This window comes from Bombus terrestris, chromosome 10, assembly GCF_910591885.1.
Source record: "Bombus terrestris chromosome 10, iyBomTerr1.2, whole genome shotgun sequence".
NCBI classification, from domain to species: domain Eukaryota; kingdom Metazoa; phylum Arthropoda; class Insecta; order Hymenoptera; family Apidae; genus Bombus; species Bombus terrestris.
In genome coordinates this window covers 16017383-16044132 of record NC_063278.1, presented here as the reverse complement: position 1 = coordinate 16044132, position 26750 = coordinate 16017383, and the positions used below count along the sequence as shown (strand labels likewise).

Sequence of the window (26750 nt, the reverse complement as noted above, 5' to 3'; positions counted from 1 at the left end):
TTACAAAAAACGTTGGGATAGAGACAATAACGCCATCCAGCAATAAACAGTACACTTACGCGCTAGTGAACTCGTTAGACAGTTGTTTTTAAGCGGTCAGCCAATAAAGTATTCTTGTAAGAAACGCAACGGAAATAAAGCGATCAAAGATTACAGATGTACAAGTTCGATTAATCACTGTTCCATCAGTTTTGCCAGCAAAAGATAAAGAATTAAGGACTAAAAGGAAATGGGTAGAAAGGTGGTTAATTGAGAGAAACAGATTCTGAGTCCACGTTATTAAAAGCATTAGAAACGTATGAACCGAACGACAATAGAAATTATTTGCATACGGATAGCTCTGCTTTTCAACGTCTATTGGAGACTCTACTGTAAACTACATTCGGTATCGGTGCCATCCTCTACGCGTTGGAACCTGCCTCCCCATCAGGCCTTGCTCACCAACTAAGACAAGATACCGAACTACATACATTGTAACGTAATATCATGAAACCTAAGCGTCGATGCCAGACGATTCCCTCAATCGAGGGAATACACGACGTCACGTTACTTCCCACTGCCACTCTACAGTACGTCGTTTGTGCCACATGACATGAGTTTCGTCTGGATCGTTGTCTATAGTATGGCTCATAACGTCACAAGTCCACTAACAGAGGGAACTTTTCCCTTAATTCTCTCAATTTGGTAACGCTGGATGCGTGCATCGCAACATGTTTCAACGTATACAGGCGTTTTAACAGTAAGTACGCTTTCGTGTTTACGCAAAATGTATCTTGCTGACAGAGCTACCAGACGGTTTTTTTAATCGTACCTGCCATTGCCACCTGTCGCTGCTAACGTGATTTTTCGGTCAATACGCGACCTTACCTTTATGATTGTATCGAGAGTGGCAATGGGAGTAGGGGTAATCTCTCCCGCAAGCTTGCTTGTTGTTCGCTTCGTAGACTAAACAAGGCGTAGACGTATCGTCACGTCTAATAAACTAGGTTAGGCTTCTACGAAGCGACGCTTCGCGAACAGTGGGCCTTAGTCTGGTTTTCGCCTTCATCTATGTGTTCTATCTTCGTCCCCTTTGCCCGTCTCAATCCCCTATTCCCGTTTATAGTCATAATTCAAATTTGATTCCTTGAAGTAGTCACGATCAACTTATACTCTACTCCTGCATTTGTTTTTGATACTATTGAATATACGTTACATATATTTTCATATATGTATTACATGTACGTGTATACGTGTATATATGTGCACGCGCACGCGTGTGTATGCGCACAATGTAATATATATACAAAAACACCTACGCACACCTGCACGCGCACACACATATGCATATGTGTGCACGCACGAAAATGTACGCGTGTACGCGCGTGTTCTTCATATGTATATAGGTATATAAGTATCGTGTAAATACTTTATATAGTTTCATGTATGTATTAATGTTGTATATATGATTTTTCAGTGTAGCCTGCTCCCGCGTACGACAGCGGACAAAAGCAAGTTTAAATACAAGTGGTACGAAAAATATCATAATTTCACGGAACGGAATTGTATTCGACGAAAGAAACGAATAAATATATAAGACGCGACTGTCAGCAAACGTAGCGGAAAATATCTGACACAAAGGTTCCTAATACGTGCATACATACAGCAACATATTTCAACTTTCTTCTGTCCGCTACTGTAAGTTTCACTTGTTTTTTGATTATTTCCCGTTACTCGATCGATACATGGAATGCTCATAATCGATTAACAAACTAGGTAGTGTGAAAGAAACGACGAGATCACGAGAAATGTTTATACCGTATGTGTAAGTATCGTGTACCTGCTGTGTACGTGTGTGCTCGTAATTAGGTTACTTGTTCCTGTGTATACAAAATAGGTTTATTCGCTTGATGGCGATCGTGTAGCGATGTGTGTGCATTTTTGGCCGATATTTTACGCTAAGACTTAACAACGTCAGATATACACGATACAAAAAGAATTGTCTGTGCTGTTGATTACAATGTGGCGGGATATCTTCGTCCCAATTAATACGATTGTATACTATTTTCGATTGATAATGAATTGGTTTCAGTGCGCCCAGCATCGGCTGTGCATCTTTCTGTTCGTTAATCGGCAAAGTTTCACTTGCAATGGCTTTCTTCGTGCAACGTCAATCGTAACAAGTGCATCGCAGTTCTCGAAAACTATTCAAAACAATTCTGCGGTCCGTCTAAAGCTGCGAGATTGAGATTTTGAGGATGGACGTAGAACCTGTTTCTCCATTTTTCTTCATCTTTTCGCTTTAACGTGCCATTCAAAAATGGTACCCCGTAGAGGATGGTTCTCAGAGTTACTTTTTAACATCTTTTTCGAGTAGAAAACAATAAGCTTCTCGATAACGATCAACAGTAATTTTTTTTTTCAGATTACGAAGCACAACGTTTTTGCGAGAACAGTGAATCCATATAGAAAAATAGAAAATCTTTTTACAAAACAAATGGCATCAAAATAATTACGTTTGATTATTCCTTTCAGTTTTTCTTCAATATTATTATTCGTTTTATGTTATTATTGCTACATATTGTTCGATAAGTTTCTAAATATGTATATGTTTTTAGGGTCGATAAAATAAAAACCTCAAAATTTAATATTAACAAATAATACGGTCCTTTGTCGGTGTATGGTATAAACGTAAAAAGTTTATCGTAACGATATTACGCACGCTCACGGGTTTTACGAATCATGTTAGTAGGCCTAGGTGTGTCAATTGTGCAAGATTTTTTAACATTTATCTTCTTACGGTGTTTTATTATCAATGCTCCATAAAGGCGTTTTACAGTTTATTCTTGTAAGTGAAAAGCATAAAACGAGATTGTTGTGACTCGTGTCTTCAGTCATCTTTAAATCTCACTTTATTCGTTCAAAAGTATCATTGACTCGTGTAAATATCTTTTCATAGACTGTCATTATGAATTTGTTAAAAAGTTAGCGTTAGCGTTTTAGTTTAGTGGTTACTTTTCGATTAAATTTCGTGTATCACTCTTACGGATGGAAAAAGAATCATACAGGATTTCACCAAACCGTAAAAGACGTCGATGTATTCACTGAGAACCATAGTACTATAATAAGATTGGTTACGATATGTAGAAACAAATCGGATAAAGTCAATCGCGTCGGACATCGTAAACAAAGCTCAACGCCCAAAAACTTTAATACGAGCCGAATAAATTCGATTTTAATCGAAGTTTGTGCAAACATAGTACAAGATATTTAATACGTGCCGTGTACGGAGATATCAATTAATAACTCGGCATTAAATACCCTATGCTCTAATCATACGCGTACGTTACAGTTAATTTTATTCAAACGTGATATCTTTAATTTTTACCACTCGCTTACTTTTCACAATCTTCTTTTTTTTTTTTTTTACATTTTTTTTCTCCTTTTTCGTCTTTCTTCTTAATAATACACGCGTTCGCGTCGAACGCTCGACAAATTAGGATCGATAAGAAAAATAGACTAGATACACATGGAGAAACGAGCAACGTAATTTCAACGTTAAAAAAATAACACGAGTCGCTTTCTGTCGTGTTTTTCCCTACAGCGTTACGTAATTCTTCTTTTTTTTTTTTTTTGTCTCAAGCATACACGTTTATCTTAAAATCCATACACTCATCCTCGCCTGTCTTCTTGTCGGCAAGCCTTTCCTCGTCTTTTTATTTCTTTGTCTCTTTCTAGTCTTTCACAAGCACGAAAGAGCGCTTGGTCGATTGCAGTTTACAATTCAACGTACAAATATAATTAGAAAAATATAATTGGTAGAAGAATATAGAGATAGAATAGAGTTAGAATCAATTGGCTTTTTTTTCTCTTTTCTTTTTTTTTTTCTTTTTTTTGTTATCGATTAAATGTTAATATTTGCTTCCCTCCCCCCATATTCGCTGGAGCATCAAAGTCTTGCTTTAAAAAAATTACATAACTATTTGATAAGTATGCGTAAATGGTAACATCTATGGCATTCACGCGTCTCCCAACTCTCACGCTAACACAGTTTTCACATTTTCTCTCTTTCTCTCTCTCTCTCTCTCTCTCTTTCTCTCTTTCTTTCTCTCTCCTTCTTCCCTTATTTTTCACACTACAGCTTTATCTTCTTCTTGTTGCCCACGATAAAATATGATTAGAAAGGTATCTCGCTTGTCGCTATTCATTTTATTGATCAATGGAATTTCAAGACTCTTAGTTTCACGTCTCGATTAAAAATCGTTTTTCACGTGTAGTTGCACACCGAAGGGAATAGTATGTATTAAAATGTTGTAAAAATATATGTATGTGCCCTCTGATCCATTTCAGAACTGTATTTCACTTGCCTATCAAAATTAACGTACGGAAGAGTTAAAAGGGTACGCGTTGATAAAATTTCTTTGATACCTTTTCATCGTGTTGCTCGAACGTTGTTCCGGTTGACATCGGTTGCTTCGACAGCATGTATCAAGTCGAATTTGAACTTTTCTTCGAGTAAAACAGTAATAATATCTATGCTTTATTTTAAAACCAAAATTTCGTTTTACCATAATCGTACGTTGTATGGTGGAAGTTGCAACTGGAATTATTATGCCGCATGTCCTTTTGTTTCGTCAGGTTGGCGCAAGAACCTTTACACGTGTGTCACGTCATATTTTGCAAGATCAAGTACTCAATCTTAATGCGAACGATCGATGATAAAATCAAATCGTTATTCGTCGAAAGTAGAATGATTTCAAATTCACCGACTTTAATATTACTTAAACATTCGACAAGTTTCTTTGTGTCTTCTCTCACCTTATTAGATCTATGATGGACATTTTCTAATCCAATCAGCTTGAACGACAACTTTTTAAATTAGTATCAGAGGATTAAAAAAAAAAGTGTTTTGCCTGCTAATTTGTGACGCGAGTAGGAAATTTAAAACTTGTCCATCTACGACGTTACATCGCGTGTAAAATTAACAGTGTCATTTGGAAAATTGAGTGGTTTGTAACTGATGATAATCGAAGCACGAATACACTCTGTTTTTCGTAACTTTTGGCAAGTATACGGAAAACGACACGTACCTCGTCGGTTTCAACGACCACGAAATATGTTGCCAAGGTCAACATTCTGAACAATTTTTTCTTGTACGTGTTACCACCGCGTTAATGTTAATTTCCGAGATACTCGTAAAAGACTTCAATCAAATTTAGTTTTCACCACGCTTCATTCTGACGTGTAGGTGGCCACATTCTTACGCTACGTAGTCCGATCTGGACAATTTCGCATAAAATATGGGAGGAAAGAACACATATGGTACCTAATGTACTTTTACGTATAATTGGAAAACTAAAATCTTTCTTTTTTATTTACACAATATTGGAAATGCCGGTCGTCTGTCTCGTCGACGAATCGAGTTTAGATTGGACTATATAAAAATGCGAAAAAAGCGTAATTATGCCGGCTACATTGCTGAATTTTTATTTCGTCGGTATTTTACCAATATATTATTTTTTACGAATGTGATATAATAAACTATAATACGTAATAATAACAAAAGTTACTCAGAATGTCGTTCCCTATAACATATTTGAAGGTGGTCGAAATTGGCGAGGCGTGCCCTTTTCTGTATAATTATCCAATCTTTTTCGACGTCATTCTCATTGTCAATCTCAAAGAAATATTTCAAACTTAGTATACACTCGACTTTCTATATTTTCACGAATTTAACGACGGAGATTAATCTTCAAATTTGCTGTGAAATTCAACTGCTTAACAGGCTATAATATCCTTACCACATTACGAATGCGCGATTCTTTTTTTAACTACTAGAGTAACAGATATGAATATTAACAGTTATTTTTACGAGGCGACAAATATTATTTCAACATGATTGTTCATACGTATATCAATATTGCTCATTCCCATTTTAGCAACAAACAGGGAAGATGATATTGCAATATAACAACGAAAATTATTGAAGCTCTCACGCGACACCTGCATAATAAAAATATATAATAAGCGATGCTGTTCATTGTGTTAATATACACTTACGAAAAGTGTTAATACGTTAAATCGATTTTGTTTCAACAGTGAACGCCGGCTTTTGTACTGTGTCAATGGTTTTTTGTTTATACTGTATTCATTGAACATATTTGTACTATATACACGGATACAAAATTTGTTGTAACTAAAAGTTATCCGTTTCTCGTTTATTTACAATGGTTCACGGAATTATTCGAACACTTACGGAACATTTTTATGAACATAAACTATTTTAAATATCGTTCTGTCGTTATTACGATAATAAAATTTGTAATCAATCCGAAAATGTATACATAGATGGAGGACATTTATTGCAAGCATACACTCAGTGAAAAATTAGTACACAGCATGAATAGCAGTCTTAAACGTATAATTATCGCTGAATTTGGTCTCATTAAATATTATGATATATTAATATCGCGAATAATTGACTGTTCGAGTATTTTGCTGATCTTTGGAATCAAGTTATGTTTCCAATAAATGTCTCGTAGCTTTCATGTACATTTTCAGGTACGTTTCAAATTTTGCCGATATGATCTCTAGACTACGGATTTCTATGCGTTTATGGAAAATTAAAAAATGCAAATATACCCAAAATGTATAAAAAAATATATAAAATATCCAAAGTATAGCGCTGTCTATCATACTTGTTACATTATATTCTAAAAAATATGAATCTGCATAAAAATCCGCAGTCTGATAGTCGCGATAATCGCGTCTCGTTGCAGCGCTAATGAAACTTCAAAACGTTTTGTGTAACACACGCATAAAAAGTTTCTAGCAGTGTTCGAATACTCCGTAAGCCACTGTATATGATCCGCTCGTATATCATTGCATTTTAGATCAGTGCTGTCCATGAATAATTTCCCGATGGTTTCCTTCCCCTCCGTGTTACAAACAACAGACCTTGCCATTCCCTAATTCTAAAATACGTCGACCGATCCAATCTGACACGACTTTCTTTCTGTTTCCATTTTACTGCTGCTAAAACAGTAAATGATACATGGGAGAGGGAAAAGTACGGTTTTGTTCGCGAATGAGGTCCACCGTGCACGAAGCGTACTCTCGTATGCTGTTCACAGGCGCGCATTAGGCCAGGTGCAGGGCAGTGTCACCGGCAACCGTCGCGTTGGAGAATAGCATAGATTTATACGAAGCAGTTTACACGAGAATGCAAAACACGGCGGCAAATTAACGCAAAACGCGGCGGCGAATTAACGCAAATCGCTCGACTGCACCGGGCTAAAAGTTGGACGCGTAAACGTGGCGGGAAATTAGCGCGGCAGCTCGTCTGCAGGGGGCCTTAAGCTGGGTCTACGTTGCTCAAAGAGCAGTCCATTGCGATGCAAATTGCGGCGCTGGATTGGGATTGAAATAACGTAAACGGTGTTCTCGGTCCAGTTCGATGTTGTCATTGAAGCGAGTAACCCAACCGAATGACTGCATCGAAAGTATACTTTTTCAATCCACTGATTACCACCATCTTCGAGAACGCAACATTCTCGGGTTAAGCGACTCAATATCCAGTGTTGGCCGAAGCACCGATTGTTATAGCCTGCCACTCCCAACGGTTTAAAAAGACTGGGATAATGTAGACATTCATTCATAATCGCTCGATTCAGCGACCGAACTAACGTAAACTAAACCTTCGGTTATACGCGCGCTAGTGACAATTTGTCGCCGGACAGGTTTGTCGCCCTCGCTCGCATCCATCAAATTTCAATCTCTCTTTCTTCTAATAAGAAAAAAGTCGTGCTGCAGTCGCGTCGTCAAATGTTAATGTGTCCATACAGGCGGATGCCCTTTTCGTGGACGATAAGTTGTCGTTAGTGCGCGCATGGATCTCATGCCGAATTTATACCGTTTCGCTTTGCAGTAGCAGTGCAAATTCGGCCTTAGGCGCAATGACGATAACAATACGCTTCCGTGCAGTGGCCACTGTAAAGTGCATATGTCGACGAAACAGCAGCGAACCGCGTTTGTCGCCATGTGTTTTCGTCACGACGACTGGCGTCGACATTGTCAGTAGCAAGATGTACGTTGCAGTTATAAACGAATATAGCGGTATAGGATGGAAGCGTCTTCCTCGTCGCTCGACGCTTTAACGATAAGACAAAATGTATCTTATTGAGCTTCGTAGGCTGGACTGGGGTGCCCTCAGATTATCAACCTATATTGTCAATATTTCAAGATTCTCAACTAAACGGATCAATATATACTGTCAATACAATATTGTCAATATTTATCGACAAACTGCATTTTCGTTGAGAAGCTTCAAATATTGACAATATTATTGAATATCCGAGAGCACCTTTACGCTTCTATGAAGCGACGCTTCGTGAACAGCGGACCTAAGACTTGGATAGTATATCGATTGGTTTTAGTTTAAAATTCATTTACGATTGACCTGTTCATTCGCCAAGTCGGTTAACACCACGAAACAAAAAGTAGAGACAATTGGTAAAATTACGTAGCGCAAGCATCGATCAACTTCTTTGGCACTAAAATTTCAAAAGTTTCAAAAATTTCAAAAAATGGAGTTAACCGTTTTGGCTCGTGGATGCCTCGGAATAAAGTGTTTCATTTTAGAGTCGTTCAAATTGCTCAAATTTCTGTGATCGATCTAAGCGTCATTTTCCATATCATCGTCTTTTCCCTTATTACGCGTTACGTACTATTTCCGGCTAATTTTCAACAAAGTCTTCGAACGAGAATATTTAAATTTGTTATTCGGAACAACGTTTTTCTCTTGCATATCAAATAGAAATACGCAATCTTTTCCTGCAAATGAATTTCTCGATCAAATATTTTCGTTTTATGTATACTTTGTGTAAGCTTGGTCGTACTTATGTTTTATGCAGTATCAATAAAGCGCGAATAAAGTATAAACAATGCGTTGATTTTCAATAGAGAATACTTGTTAAAAAATATATATTTTTCAAACACGAGAGTTATTATTTCTTCAGTGTTAACAACGTTTTCGTATACAATTTGATTAGATTTTTTCGATCTACTAAAATTCATACGAGAGATGGGACGAGTTATTTGCTTTTCTTGTGCGCAAGTATGCAGTTGTTTAAAAGAACTAAATACTATAAAAAAATAGTACACGAATATAATTATTTATGTCTCAGCCTGTTTATGTAACAAATATAATTATTTATGGAATACTTCAATCACTAACGAACGAAATTTTTCATTACAATAATCGGCGATCCTGGCGACAATATTCGACAAATTACTTTCGTATTTTCGATTAAGTAGATTTACATTTGCAAGGTTTTCGTGATATGAAAGCGATCGCTTCGCTATAATCGTTTAGCAAAAGTTTTGTTCGAAAGCTGCAAGAAAATAAGGGTAACGAAAGATCGTATTGACTTGTTTCGTACGAAAAATAATCTCTGCCTTTATTTTATATGACGACATGTTGCAAACTCCGTCAACGCGAGGATTAATACGAGAAATTTCACCTAGGATGAGTTTAAAGAAAATCACAGCGAGACGCGTTTTAGACCACGATAGTTTTCTTATAATTAATCCATAAACGTTAGTTATGTATCTTTGTCTTTCTACACGTGTAAATTACTATTCGCGGAAACGAAGAAAGATCCAATTTCGTTTACGAACCAGATAGATGCCTTTTTCTATTTCAGAGTAGTCAGAAACAATGCACAAGATATCTGAATATCTGAAACGAAAATATTAGACACAATTGAAACAAATGCGTAGCATTGATTAAATTTGCTCTATTAGGCAGTGGGCAAAATTTGGCGACATTTTTCAGAGATAAATCGATATCGAATTTGTCGCAGTATTTTTCAAAACTAGCGTAACGATGGTAGTTATCCATTTGCTTGATGTACAAAGTTAATGTCGATGAGATTTAAGCCGAATTCACGCTGTTCCAGTTTAGAGGAACGTGGATATTTGGCTTTAGCTCCTAACGTTACCGTTGTTTGATCTTTCACGCAAGGATTTCCATATCGTTTGGTGACGAAAATTTTATTTCGCCAAACTGTCACTGTAGATATTCGCTATAGAGCAATCGATCGAGTCTATTTGAAACTTGTGAGAATTCTATCAGCCGTTAGTGGCAGATTGCGTAGGACAGGTAGGTGTACTTCTTCTACTACGAAACGATGTATTTATGGTTTCGCGTGGTTTCTCTGATTTGCCAAATCAGTAAAACTTAAAAGTGCAAAGATGTATAGAATGTATCTAAAGTATAATACTCGTTGTAATATTCAGCGGGTGAAACAGACCCTCGCATAAGTCGAATTTCTTCAATCCTGTTGAGAAAAATCCGCAGTCTACAAATAAATTGTATCCGAAAACCGATAACGAGACCAAAACTGTAGTTAATTCATTGTTTCAAATGAGAATTAGAAATGTTACGTGAATCGAATGTCAATGCAACATTGTAGAAAAGTTCAATAAACCTGTACTTCGAGAATGATCAGATCGAACGAATTTCGTACGCACTACAAACCGCGCGAATGTTTTCATTTGACATAATCGAAAGCGTTTTTCGGATCCACGTTCGTATAACTTTCTCCTAAAGTTTGGCCACGTATCTTCGAAAGAGCCTGTGTGAACGTGAACATTGAAATTTTGAAAATGATTGCGACTATGAATTACATATACTTCCTCCAATCGATACACGATAACGCAGAATGGAAAATATTTGTTTGCGTAAGAGAATACTTACGACTTTTCACGTAACTAGATTTTACTAAGCTGGAATTTATAACTGCCAAGGTAAAAACCTTTATTCGTATAATCAGTACGTCACGTTGTCTGATAAAAGAGTCCAGGAACGTATTCCACGAATTGACCATTGCCATGACATCGGTTTGGACAAATCGAGTTCTACCGTATCGTTTATCAATGTGCATTCGCGTTAATACGAATATGTGTGCGTGTGTCGAAAAAAAGGACTGTTAGATTCGAAAAGGAAGACGGAAACGCAGCTTTCACATGTTTGTGCTCGGTACAGATATTGTACGTTTGAGTCGTGTAATTTTTCTATCGAAATATTATTTTGATTTTATAAATTCCCTTTAAATGAAATATCCGATTAGTCCGAGATGCAAAGAAAGTAGAGAGATGCGGAAGTACAGAAATTCTTCTAGTACAACTACGATAAGTATACGTATGCGTATGTACTAGATATGTGTAATTACTAGACCGGGTATTTTTATGCATTTATGGCAAATTTAAAGGCGCAGAAAGCCATAGATTGCATATAATATACAAAAATATATGAGATATGATTGAATATATGAATATATACGAAGCCAAGTACTCGTCGTGATGTTTAGCAGTCGAAACAAATTACTATGCAAGTTTCGTTTTCTTTAGTTCTCTTCATATATGAAATAGCATAAAAATCCACGTCTAGTGATTACAGTAGCGGACAAAAGTGTAAGATGATTACATCATTGATACCAAATAACTAACAGTTTTTATAGTTGTCCTAGCAATTACACAAAACACGAACGATGCTTGGAACGACGAGTATGAGACCTTCGATGCTGTATCGGTTGTGACATTTGCGACTTTAAATTAATTGAACTACACTTGATAATGAGACTATTCAACGTAGTATGTTAAATTTGCAACAACAATCGCTAAATTTAAACGAAGACACGAACGAAGCCAGCAATGTACGTCCAGAAGATAGAAAAATTATTATACGCAAGGAGAGAAAATATTTGTCAAAGTAGCAAATACTATCGGAAAATGTGAGACAGCTTGTGAGCACAACTTAAATTTAGAAAAAGCCGATGCTATTATTACGAACGAAAAAGTGACCTCGACAAATTTTAGCAGAGATATACCATCCACTGTTTATTCGAAAAGAATCGTTGTTGGACTACTGAAATTGATATTCAAAATAAAATCCGTGCTACAAATGACTTGAACGCTGTTAACGCAAGGACCGTTGTATGGCGTGTTCATGATTTTGGCCTCGGAGGAAGCCAATTTATACTCGGTCGTAAAAATCAGAAGCTGTTTGATTGTTTTCACAGAAGCGTGTAAGCACCGTACAGTACAAGATTGGCAGAAAGTGTTACTTTCTGATAAAATTAAATAGGATGCGATAGAATGAAACTCAATAGCCAACTATTGGGAACTGTTGGTTATTTGGTAACTAGAATATAGCGCGACAATTTATCAAAAAGGTAATCGTCTTAAGCTTTAACTGGACACAGCTTTAAATGCTCTTACTTCGATCGTGCGAATTTTGTACTTTCGTGTAACTGACAATGAGTTTACGTATGCAGTGTACTCTAACTATTTGTAACCGAATTCCAGCGAGTTGTGCAAAAATGTTTCTGTATCGTGTGCGGGCTGCCAGAGTTGTGCACCAAATTCTCGCCAATTAAACGTCAATCTTTTATGTCTCCAATGATCGATGATCAACGAATGTTTTGTTTTTAATTCAGAGAACATAATCGTTGTACGTACTGATCATAATTTGTGACTAGCATTAACGATGTTGATTATAGGCGTTTTCCGTATAGGGTTTGAGAAACCCCATGCGATTCTAAGACACGTGACCAGACAGTGAAATGTTAAACTATTAACCACTACTGGATATACGAATAATGGGTTTTTGTTATGACAGGAAACAGTGTTCTAAATGAATATCTGTTTAGAACTGATTAACGCACTAGTCATCAACTGCGCTAATATTATCATTCTGTCTACTGACATTTTCTTCGCATCTTCGCTCATTTTCTCGTATAGCTTTCGTCGAATTACTGGAATTACGTTCCCTCGTTTGTGCAAGTGGTGACGATACGGCAGCCGACATATTCAACAACGAAATCGACGCGTTAAATTTTCGAAAATATGTTTACTAGTATCGACGATATTATACATTTAAATGCATCCAAAATAGTATTTCAAGTTTATACACCGATCCTTTTTTTTTTTTAATCCTTCTCGTCCACAAGTCGAATTTTTTTGTGAACATATTCGAATTCGTTTGAAATATGTACGAATGGAATCGACGAATTCGTTTTAAACTCGAAGGGAAGGTTATTTGCGATACAAGAGTCTAATTCTACGATTCACTATTGCTAATCTACACACGTGACTGTGGTCGTCCTAAGAACGAAGCCACCTAGTATCTAATTAGTTTTCGGACTTCTAATTGGTTACAGTTTGATTTGCTCATTAAGATCGCTTAATAAACACGACTCGCGTTTAAAAGAGGTTCTTCGTAGTATGCATTTTTCAATTTCGTTGCCATTTCGTTTGAAATGCATCAATGCTTTTTTAATTAACCGTTTAGAAAAACGATATATAAATAATAAATTGCCAATCTTGTTGCATCTTCAACATCAATATAGACTCGTGTATTTGCATTTTTCCACTGTTAAGGAATATTTCAAATTGGAAGAAGATACGAAAAAGCTCTTATTGGTGTGCACGAGTGCTCGTTTAAGTTTTCGTCAAATCTTCTTGAAACGTTAAAGATCAATTTTCCATTAAATGTTGTGCTTTTATTTTCAACAACGTTGTCTGGGATGAATCAACGTTAAACATTTTGTCTAAACATTTTGGTATTACTTTGTGTTAGTTTATGGTATATAAAAGAATCGATATTTACGACGCGAAAGCTGCATCAATTTCTCGTACAAGATCATTTAATGACAATATCAGCTATCTCGCGTATATAATTATAACCATTGAACTGAAATTATCGAGTGGAAATATTGTTCGCGTTTATTTGTTAGAATAATTTACGAAAGGGAATCTTGCGAATAATCGCGTTAATAACGATTCAACTGGCTCGAGAGGAAAATTAACAAAGCAATAAGATTTATCGTTGGATTGGGTAAAAGGCTGAAAACTGTTTGAAACGTTGTCTTTCATTGCCGTTAAACGCGTCGATTAATCTCAAATCAATCTCGTCCGAATATTATCATCGATATTAGATCGTTGAATAGAAACCATATCGAGCGCTTTACAAGTTTCTATCGATTTCTCGTTGACGCAATACGAATTACAAAATGTCTAATCTTCTAAAATGACTTTGAGTTCGCCTACGTTGAGTCTCTCAGAAGCCATACTGATCAACTTTCTAAATTAAAATACATAGAAGGATGACAATTAGAAACATTGCTTTTAAAATTATTTACAATTATTTATACTGGTATCTCCTCGTAAGAATTAAATTTATGAAAGTAGGATTTCTTTCTTGAGACTGTTGAATGCTAATTATGAATTTGAATAACGTAAAATTAATAACTTTGTAAAAAGTAGAGTTGGCTCGTATTATATCAAACGACAACGTTCGATTAAACTTTTCAGTTATTACACAAAATCGTTTTTAGTCGTTTGACGTGCAAGTCGGAATCGCACCGAGAATATAAAAATTAACACGAACCTCTTTTAACAGGAGCATGGGTGCAATTTTATTCGGTAATATAACATATGTGACGGCTGTCGTGAAATATCGTTATCGCGTCGATACCCTTCTGTTTTCTTTCAAGTTGATAACAATCGGAGATATCGACAACGCAGACAAACAATTTCAAGACATCGTCGATGCCTGGCAAGTGCCACTCTAGACACGGAAGATATAAATCTTCCGAAAGCTGCGCGTTGCACTTAGATCTTTGTCTTTGACCGATAAAACGCGATGGAACAGTAGACTTGCATTGCCAATTATATTATAGTATAGTTAGAATTGAAATCTATCGTAAACAAGGAGCTCTAAACGCGATTAGGAAAGCATACAGTCGTATCTTCAGAAGGGAGGAAATTACAAATTTTGAAAGGGTTAATTAGCTCTGATATCAGGCTGAACCATAGCAGAGACTGATTCGGTACACTAAAATAATAAGAAAATAAACGTATGCTCGATATGACTTTGTTCTCGAGTTAAAGCTTACTTGGTCGTGCTAGACATTACTAAGATCGACCATTTTCTGGCAAATGTATAGCTGACGCTGGTCTTATTTCTTTATCAGCAGGTTCTCCGGACCTGGATCCATTCTGTTATTTAGTTACGAAGCATTTAAGATATCTTGTTTATAAAACATCGGTGGTCGACAAGCAAAACTGCCGACGAATCTGCGCGAGCTGTTCGAATAGATTGGTCGATGCACGATGAGATCTATTCAAGTTTCTATCGAATCTGGTCTCTTCGAATAATTTCTCCGAACGTAGGCGGACGACTATTACAACACGAGACAAGCTGTTGCTCGAAGACGAGGTCATATTGGTCATATACATACTTATACGAATATATCTTATTCTAGCGTGCTGAAACAGTTTCTGCCGTATTTGTCAACCGGTTCTGGCTCTGCCTAAGTTGGAAATAATTTAGACTAGCGGTTTACTAATTTGAGCGTAAAAGTAAATGCGTGGTAGTGTTGCGTAAAATAGGACAAAGCACGATAAAGCTGCGTCCTCACGGAAGCGACTGCGCTGATTTTCCGTGCTTCTTGAAAGCGTTGCTGGTCGTTGTTCAGTGTCTACTACTACTAAACTACTAGTAAAATCGTGATTTTCGAGTTATGTCATTGTTGCGGTAAATGAACAGAACAAGCTTAGTGCATACTTGTTACTAGGAACAAGAGTCGCTTTAACATCGAAACGAAGCTGAAATATTTGTCTATTTATGTTGCTTCGGTGTGGACAAAATGTTCCTACAAATGGATATTTGTTGCGTATTATTTGAAACACGCAGCAACGATAGACAACGAGAAAAAGAAGGTTCCTCGTTGTCGATTCAGCGAAGACGCAGCTTAATGCAACGGGGAATAAAAAAGCGTGTAGAGAGACGAACGTGTCTGTCGAAATATAGATATACATACGTATGTGCCACCTGACAATTAGAATTCATCGTTAATCACCGATCAGTTGCAACTGTATTTTAGCTAGTCAGCGGTTATTCGTTAAAAAGGTTTCAGAAAGGAGAACAACGCCCAACTCTCGCGACACGATTACCAGGTATTCGTGCGATATTAACAGTGCAAGTTATCTCATCGTGCGATCATAACGATCGAGTCTTACTTGTCTACGAGTTTTGCGAGATAAAGCTATGGCCTTACAATTTCAGTCAACAAGACTTTGTATCGTTACAATATTGGTGTTCAATTACAGTTTAAATTATTTTCATTCGTTCTCGACTATCTGACATTTTTTTTCCCTATCCGGTGCGATTAAACTAACGGATTAACAGCCCCTTACTACTAACGCTACAACACATTGCTAACCTTATCATCGTATCAATACGGCATATTCCTTACTCTTAATAAGTTTTTTAATCTTTGCTCGCTAGAAATCGAAGTGTACCGAGACAACAATTGGTTGAAAGAGATGTCAAAAACTGTGATAAATGACAAACACTCGACTAGCGTCGAGCATTCGTGGTTTTAGCAACATTTTATGTCGTCAAACATCAAAAATTTCTATCCGATCAATGGGAAAATCCACGTATCGTAAACACGGTGTTCTGCTACTTTCATTCTGGCCGATACTAGTCCCATAAACGCTACTAGATCTAACTAGACTACTTAACCGTTAAATTCAATTTATCGTGTACATTTTTTTCTTCAGATAGTTATATGCTAACGTCATGTCTAATATCGAATAAAATACGCTATACACTTAATGTACATAGAAACACGTAATATTTTTAGTATAAAATGTAGTCATAGTGTGCAGGATATACAGGTGTACGATGTAGCAATGTATACGAGTTGATTCACAAAAGTAAACTGAAATTCCAGACTCTGATTTTTTGATACAATCAATTTTCGAAACTCGTTTTGATACAATTTGTTTAATAGAGTGCGGACATTTATGCGAATTCGCATTTTCATAAATGCAATTGAAACGATGTAATCTATTTTTCGCCTTCCTTTTGTGTTTTGCTACGTATTGTTGCTATTGGCAACATTTTGTTCACTGCAAGTTCCAACATAATCCTAAGAAACGTAGTCCATTCATAAGTGTCGACAATGGCAATAGACAAAGTGCATATTCGTCGCTGTATTCTTTATGAATTCCAACAACGATTCGTTTTGAAGAGTTTAAAAGCGGCAACATGATTTGGAGAAACTGCTGGCTGTGAATTCAGTACAAATGCAAGAACAGCTTGTGAGGAGCTAGAGATGACACAACGAAGCATTTCGAACGCCTACGCGGAATGACAAATATTCGGAAAGAAGGAAGATGGGTGTTTTGCGAAATTGCTGCGAAATGATAACGCCAGGCAACACGTCGCTTATGACGCAAAAGACATCGCAATGAGTCTTGGATGATAAGTTACACAGCATTCGGCATATTTACCTGACATTGCTTCGTTAGTCTGTCGCCTGTTTCGGTCGATGCAGCACAGCCTGTCGAATATGCACTTTCGATTAGATGAAATACAGAAATGGCTGGGCTACTCGATCGTGTCAAAAGACACGGAATTCTTGCAAAGTGGAATTTATCGATTGCCCGAAAGATGGCTTACACTTATAGAAAACGATGATGATTATCTCGAATAAAGAAATTGTTTCGCTTTTTTAAAATAAACCTTGAACTTTCCTGAATACTCGCTATTCTTACTATTCATACACTGTACGCATTCTGTGTATTTACGGAACATTTGGAGCAACAAAATGCGTGTAATGTACATAATACGCAAAATAAGATATCCAAGATACTCAAAGTACAGAAAATATAGTACTCGTTATAATATTTAATAGCTTAAAAACGTCCTCCAAACAGATCCATTTTCTAAATTATATTCGTAAAAATATAAAGTAGCATGAATATTCGCAGTCTATTAATTATACGTTGAGTTTTTATACGATCTTTTTTATCATATAATAAATGTGATAATATAGAAAATGATCAGCTCGCAAACGAACCTTCGTACGACATACATTTTCGAATTTTGGCTTATTGTTGCACGACCAATCAATTGATATGCATTTATATCATCGATACTACTACACCGTAATGCTACTACGTTAGAGCGCGAATCCTCGTTAACGACGATGAGCACGGCATCAGTCGCAGCTAAATTCGTTAACGAGAGTTTCTCGATGATCATAGTTACATTGTATGTGGAACTTGATGAATATTTTTCAAGCGCAAGGTACACATTACACATATACGTTGGAAATTTCAAATTGCAGTTTTGCGATCCCAACGTTCGTCTCAGTTACGTCTGGGATGTCTTTTGCACGAGAGCAAAGGGACAAAAGTTTTTAAATTCGATCGGAAAAAGGGTTTAAAAGTTAAATTTTCTTTTCAAACAAAATAATTTTGAAGTAATTCAGAGAAAATCTTAGTTCTCCAAAGTGAAAAACTTGGAAACAAATCGACAAGTGGAAGTTTGGTGAACGAGTTTGAGTATAGTGATTCGATATATGCTTTTTATGCGCGAGTGTTCGAGTTTAAACATCGATAGCTTAAAAAATTAACGATCATGAGTGATGCGTAAGTCATGGACAATATTTTATTTACAGATATATACCGCATAAAATAACGCGTGAATTAGTTGAAATTAATAAAACAAATATTCATGCCGTATATTCATATGTATTTGTATTTATACGCGAAGTTAAATATAGCTCGCTGTTAACGTTGCTATTTTTAATATCGTGATACATTTTTGCTATCATTATTATTATTATTGTTGTTGATACTATTGTTATTACGACCAGTATTTGTACATTATATACCGTATGTAGGTTTATAAAGGAAGTGAAAATAGCCTAATCGCGTAACATCTATATTGCCCTCTCTCGGAAAGAGAAAAAGATTCTTATCTTAGTTCTCTGTGCCTTTTGTTATTTATTTATTTATATTTTAATCGAAATTATACAGACGAACAAAATTTTTACGTTATTAGTAAGTTAATCAATATAGTAAAAAAATATTCATTATCCAAGACTGGATAATTATTTTTAACAAATTATCAATTGATTATTAGTAAAAACTTGATAGATGATTTAGTCTTTTTATATAATAATACAATAATTTGAACCCTCTATTCTATAGGTTTTCCTATCGTTTCAAATAGAGAGTATCGATGGATTTTTATATTTCATTCAGTTTGTTACTAATTGGAAAACTAATTTTCTTAACTAATCATCGCGAAATAGACTGAAATTGTTCGCACGATATGTACTTTTGAAAGGTCTGGATTCTTTAAGGCAAATAAGAAATTTTTATAAAAAGGTGCGCAGTAGAGTTTGAACGTTGACACATCTCGATGAATATCGCTCTTTTAAAGGTAAAATAATATCAACAGAGCAAACACAACGTTGTAAATATTAATCGGTCATTCTGTTCGAACTCTATTAATCGATCTATTAATCGATTTTCGTTTGAAACAGAATGTTTTAATCAAACTTTGTTTGTATCTCGTATTAATCTTGGGTGATCCTCGCGCGGACAGGAATCGCATCGATTGGAAGTTTAAAAGTTCGATGAATAAATAAAGAATAATGCGATAGCAATAACGTAGAATGCAACGAATATAAATTGCAACTGTGATTACGTAGAAAAATAAACAGAAGGGTAATAATTTCCAATTTTTCCTGCATTCCAATTCGTTTTAACGATATGACCCATTTCGTAGACAAAAATGGAGAAAGACGAATAAATTGTAAAAAGGATATCAGTGGAGAAAGCAAGTACGATTCAAGGCAATGATGTTCGTTTTACCATTCGAAACGACGATTTATCTTATATTTAGGTAGATAAGATAAATACCACATGTTATGGGCGCTGTATCTTTACTTAAATGTCGTATTTAGACTGCAGATGTTTATACAATTTTATATTTTTACCAATGTAATTGAAGAAATGTAACTTGAGTAAAAATTTGTTTCGTCTATTCATATATCATAACAGCACTCTACTTTGCGTGTTTGCTATATTTTTGCATATTATGCGCATTCTATAGATTTTTGGAATCTTCAGTTTCCCAAAAATGCATAAATATCCGCAATCTAGTCGTATTATTGAACTTCTACGTTTTATTTATACAATTCGAATACCTGATATTTATACAAATTCTAGCAATCTATCAAGAATATACTCTCGTTTAGTATTCTTTTTATACAGTACTTGTTTAATATGTTTGAAAAGTGTGTTAAATGTATTTGCACACAAGATGAAAATATCAAGTATCAAAAACGAAATCTTTTAAGAAAAGGATTACTATGTTTGTAGGTTTACTCGTTTACGTGAAGAACAATTTTTAATAGATTAGAATCTATGTAGATTTCCTAAAGAAAATTGATTCTCGGAAGGAAGGATATTCGCTCTTTTGTAATTAAACAATTTTGACAGAAAAACGAAGATTTTCTTAAGAGCTCCGTCTCTATTTATATCTTTCGCGTTGAATATTCAAGAGATGTTAGGTCAATAAGAAGGCAAAAACAAACTACAAAACCGCGGTAGGAAGTATCTACAAATTTTTCTCGAATGCATTAACAGGAATATTTAACGTTTGTACCCTTTCGTCAAAGAATCAGTTACATACTTTCGGTTCGGCTATTTGTAGACTATATTTGACTCAAACGACTTGTAATTACTTCTGTTTCCTTTTTCATTGTTTAGGCATAGTTTAATAATTCCATGATCAATTTCCACGTTCACATAAATATTCTTATTAAATTGTTGGGACATAAACGTTATACCTCACAACGCACACACATCACTACCGTCAAGTAGAAAAACAAAGTATGTTTCGAAACGTAGTCTGAATATGCGTATTCGTGACGAAAACGATAGTAATATCTAGGCTGCGAATATTTATGCAAGTTCAAGTTACTGTGATCGCATCTGAAAAGCTGAAAACCAAGCTGAAACACGTTTGACTTGCTACTGTACTTTGGATATTTTTTAAATGTGCACTCTGTGTGTTCCTGCACTTTGAAATATCCTATGATTGCATAAAAATCCGCAGGTCTAGTGATATCACTGAATTATAAAGCTGGATTTACATTGGTTCAGTAGCATTCCAGTTGGCTGATCCAATCCAACGCTGAATTCTACCTGAAATAACGTGAACTGTGTTTTTTCATCTCATTCACACTCGAGTACAATGCCGCCATTCCAGCAAATAACGTAGCCAAACGACTGCATCGAAAGTCTATTTTCTCAACCCAGTGTTTATCCCATCATCGAAAATACAACACTCAAGGCGTTACTCAATCATCTGGACAGTTCAATATTCAGCACTGATGCGTGATACAGAGTGTATCCATTGCCGTTACAGTCACTAGGTCACAGGTAATTGCCTTGACCATTTTCAATGATTCAAAAGAGACTGGAATAATGGCATCGACCAATATCCAGTCAAACCGATCCAGCGACTGGACTCGTGCAAATCCAACTTAAACATTTTAGGATCTTGTCAAGCGGGAATTGAAGTTCGAAACATTGGTTTTCTGTAAATGTGAATGTAAAAATTGTGAGCAATGCCTGAAACTGAGGAATCCCTTCGTCGTTCTTCGATTCGCACGCACGCTCAGTTACATACGTTTACACGCATACTCAGACGCACATGCACACGCGCGCGCACACACATACACACGCACACACACATTCTCTTTATACACATACGCGCGTGTAAGTATAATACACACGTATACTTTTATTTTTACTCTTTCAATCTTCTTTCCTTTGATCTCGCTCTCTCTCTCTCTCTTTCTCTCTGTCAAGAAGAAGCAGAAGCAGTGGACGAATGATTTTTATAAGTGGATGCACGTTAGAAAATACGTCAGGTGGTAGAAAAAACACTTCTGGAATAAAAGATTTTCTCAGTAGTGCAAGGGTATTTTGGTATCACCCTCGTCTTTGATGTTCCCTAGAGTAATTGACATGAAGATACTTATATTTTACATTTTCCCTCTCTTCGTGTAACAAGCTTCGAAGACATCCCCTTATTGAACTTGCTCGAAAAGGAAACAAAGAAAAAAGGAAAACGAAGGAAGCCGAGGTGGAGTCGTATAACAATTGGATTTACAGGAAATGCATATAAAAAAATCTCGCATTAGAAGAGAAGAATGAATTTCAACAACGATCCTCTTCAAAAAAGAACGAAGCTTCGCTTCGTCGATTGTGCTCTTAACAATTCATCGTCTGATCAGTTCTAGCGTTTTCGTACAGCTTTTCGAACATTTGATGCCCTCCTCCTATTTACTCGCTTGAACATCCACCGATAAGCTTTCAAAAACTATATCCAGCTATGTTCGCCCGGCAGAACCAAATTCTCCCATAAATCGCGAGAAGATTCGCTTTTCATCGAAACTACCCGGCATGGCAGCAACGTTAACTCGTACGGCAGTATGGACTAGTGGAATGATCCAGCATTTTCATAGTAACGGAATATCCATGGTAATATCGAATGAAATTGGCTAAAAATATCTTTCTCGCTTTCGTCGTCGTGAATCGGTTTCTTCGATTCTGTGAATAAATCCTCAATGGGACTTTGATGATCATTTTAGTGTTTTGATACCGTTCCGTTGTAAAAGAAACGTCCGAATCCGTTTTAGCAGTCTTCCAAACAAGGCAAGCTCTCGTCGTTGAGGTAGTTTCATAACGCGCGGAATAAGCGATAATTTGAGCGTGAAAGATCGGCAGAATATGGCGGATGGGATAGAACGTTTCGTCCAAGTTGCACCAATTTTTGTCGCGTAACGGTTGACACGTGTGGTCTTGCATTATATCGACGAACCATGTACGAACTCGCGCCAGGCTAACGCGAGAAACACGTACTTGCAGAAATTTTGCTTAGTTTGCTTTACAGCCTACAGTTAAGCGATGACTAAACAACAATATGGGATTAGGCCAATTAAATTAAGGTTAATAGACGTTGTTAAAACTCGGATCCATCTTACTACGAAAAACTATTGGGCATCTTTAAAGCCATCGCTATGCTTTGATTTGTCCACACAAATGGCAATAAGCGATAAAATTATAGATAGAACGAAGAACTGTTTGAAATTAAACTTCTTTGTACGTATGTAATTATGTGTAACTTGTGTGTATATTTATTTTATGTACTTCTTTTACGTTTATTACCGTAAAAATCGCGTGATAATCGCGAATGGAAAAAAGTTTAGGAAGCGCTGGTTTACACGAACTGCGAAACTCTACAAGGTTTTCGTGGTAAGAAATATCAACCACGATTTCTTTAATGCCACGACATATTATAGCAATCATACGCACAGAAGAAAACACGACAGAATATTAAGAAAACGTTATTTCTTCCTAAATTTAAAATTAACGAATTTGGTCAACCAGTTTTCCCCAAGACTTTTACATCGAACAAAATACATTTTCCACGCAACGCTCGTCGTTCTCTTCTTTCCTTTCGATTGTGAATAATAATTTCTGACACGTCGTTGTTTATACCAAGTCCATTTTTTCTACTATCCCGTTAGTTTCGACGATATATAATAACAATAGTATACGAAATAAATATTTTTAGCCAGTTTCACGATACTCTGTGTTATAAGAAACTTTTTGCCACATGTTGTTTAGATATTTCGCGAACGTTCGTCGGAAACTAGATCGTACGTTCAAACGTAAGAAGACAAAGACCGCCGCATAAATGAAACGAAAGAGATCAATGAACGTATATAATAGAAATGAATAAACAAAATCCTGATTTTCAATATTTATTTAATTTCTGCACACTTAGGCTATAATAAAAGCGATTATAAAAATATCAGTATTTTATGAGAAAGAGAATAGTGTCGATTACAAGAAGTACACTGATAGCAATTAACTGTAACTGCCTTGTACATTTCGCAAACCCATACACTCCAATTCTATAACAAACTTTCACCGAATTTTAGAGCAAATGGTATAGTCCATCGTACATTAATAAGCGTATTTCTACACCCTGAAATATAACGTACTCAGCTTGCTTCTCCCCGACGTCGCTTTCCCTTGACTACCACAAGAACAATTTCATTTGTGAACCGTACGAAATTTCGTTAACACAAGGATCGATCGTGTCCATTGTTCGTTTTACAAATAATTCGATCGAGTATCGTTAACAGAATCTAGCGTGTTTTATGCGCAATAGAGGTTCACTATGATATATTATATATTTAACAGCAACGATATTCAGGACGTTAATACGCGTGTTCAGTTTTAAACGCAGTCTTACAACTTGAATATAGACGAGATCGGAGGGTCAACTCGAATAACGATCGAATGATAATAATCAAACGCGTAACAGAAATATTCAGTCTGCTAATCACTTGCCAACAGTATTAGTCGATTATTAGCTTGGCCAAAAAATTTTCTCGTTTCTGTCAGTGGATGACATTAACGTCTCTTTAGGCGTGAACGCTTTCTTTTCTAAGGTTTGCGATTATGGCTGTACGTTGGGTTTATAAGATTAAGCATTATGAACTGTGCAATCAATCAGGCTTCTAGTTTCGAGGCGTTGTCGTGGCTTAAATCTGTTGTTCGATAAAAAGAGAAAAGAATTTTCTATATGAAAGGTAACTGTTAAAAGACGCCACCTCTTGCAGCCCTAGGAATATCGTACAGTTGCTTGTATTTTTATCCGAATATCATTTTTCTTTGTTTTAACAAATGTATACGTAAAGGAAAGAAAAATATTACCAAAATATATTACCAATTATGAGAAATTTAAAGATGGAAAAATGCATTTTACCTTGCTCCTATCCTGTCGATCTTACTGCAGATTGTGCAAATATGCTGTGCAAATATGAAAACAGATACATACAGCGTGTGGTGAAGACGTTAGGGATAGTTGCACGTGCCAATTTTAGTTTGCAGAGGGGAAAATGTAAAAATGTTAAAGTTTTCGAAAATGAAATCTTAGGAAATTGGCCGAATGGTGCAGAGGTTGGTAGAAAATAGGGGCGAATCGTATAATATAGTTTTTCAGTTGCAAAACGAATAGAATTAAAATTTGAATTTGCTTTAGAAAAAACCGAGGAGACTTTTTGGCCAACCCAATACAAATGTTATCTTCTTTGGAATGTTTGCGACGAGCTGTCATTGCCATTTGTTACATCTACGTATATTACACGCTATCGAGGTGTTATTGCTCTGGTAAAAGAAAATTGTTTCTCGTTAAGCGATTCGTTTCTTCTTTGGAAGTTTCTGCTGCTTTCTTGTCTCGGATTTGCCCAACTTTCGTAAGAAACCCGTAACGTACCGACGTTAACTTATCCAGCGTAAAGAGAAAACGAAGGGTGTGCGATAAGACAAGTATTTTCCTTTCTCGTTATTTCTTGTACCATTTGTTTGTCACTTATATTTTAACAGTCTTCGTTTCCTGCGACTAATCTTTCGTAATTGTAAAACTCGTCGTCACGTATCGTAATGGATACTTTACGCTAGAAATCATAATAATGGCGATAATGACAGGACAGTAGCAATAGTAGTGGTAGTAGTATGTAGTAACAGTAGCGGTAATAGTAATAGCAACGAAAGAACAAATAATATCTTACGATATAATTGTTTTGGTCCATCTTAATAATTTTTCTCCAGCTAATTTCAAGCTTTTCGGGTGAAACGTGTCAACGAACAAAAATGAACCTGATGATTAGATCGTTCGCACTCGTATCGATATATATCATTTCAATAAGAACAGTCAACAGAGATAATTTTTCGAAAATAAATGCTTTTATTATTGTTAACTTTACAGAAAAATAAGGAAGGAATACCGGCTCAAAAATTGTCACATCTCGCACGAATTGATCGATGGGACGAAAGCTACGCGTTTACGAAACTACGCTTTCCACTCTTTAATAATTAACTCCTCTGTAATATCCAGGAACGATCGATGTTTCGAAGGTTAGAAAAAGTTTAGCTGGTACGAGCAAAAAGTTTGCTCGCGATCGGACAAAGACGATTTTTGAGACGGAATCCTCCGTAGTGTGCGCGTAATAGGTGCTTTGGTACACTCAAGACGAAGAGAGAATATATTATATGTAAATCGATCGTGGAATCGATCGAGCAAATGTTCGCAAATACGTATTTGGTAACAGAAGTATCTTTGGTCGATTCGTTTGGCGAACGTATGCACACCGTCGGTTATTTTAAACCGCGGAAAGAATCGTGCGACGACGCATCATCGGTGGACATCCGGAAGGCGGCAGGAGGACGTCAAAATGTACGGCCGCGTTCTCGTCGAAGGGTAAAAAGTATCGTGGATCGTACTTTGTCTCGTACGCAACGTCATCGATACGTATAGTAATAAGTTTCGTTTAGTAATGACGATAAGAACGATAATGGCGATCGTACAAAAAATAACGATGTCGATCAATGGTAATAAATAGTAAGTACAACTTACGAATAGACATCGGTGTGTTGTGTGTTCCCAGGTTTTAAATATTTCATAAATCGTCGCGCCCCCAACCCCCCCTTCTCCCCGTGCTTTCAACCTCGCACTCGATTTGCGCACAGCTCTCGTTTCTTTTATCTTCTACTTTGTTTTCTTTATTTTTTTTATTTTTTTTTTTTCATTAGCGTTAAAATTTAAAAAAATACATATATATCCTCAACCGAGTTAACCGCGTTAACCATAACCGCGTAGATCGCGGTCTCCTAACTATTTTTACTTCGCTTCGCTCCTCCCTCCTTATTTTTTCGTATTTTCTTTTTTTTTCTCTTTTTTGTGTAACTTATCAAACAACGCATCCCGTCTGTGCACATCACCCTAGTCAAATTTAACTTGCACGATAAACGTC

At 36.3% G+C, this 26750-nt stretch overlaps 1 long non-coding RNA gene across 1 annotated transcript; it reads left to right on the top strand.

Moving 5' to 3' along the window:
* On the top strand, positions 1–26750 carry LOC125385807. Its single transcript, XR_007225463.1, has 3 exons — positions 1–739; positions 1457–1677; positions 25706–26750. It is a non-coding gene; the product is annotated as an uncharacterized LOC125385807 (long non-coding RNA).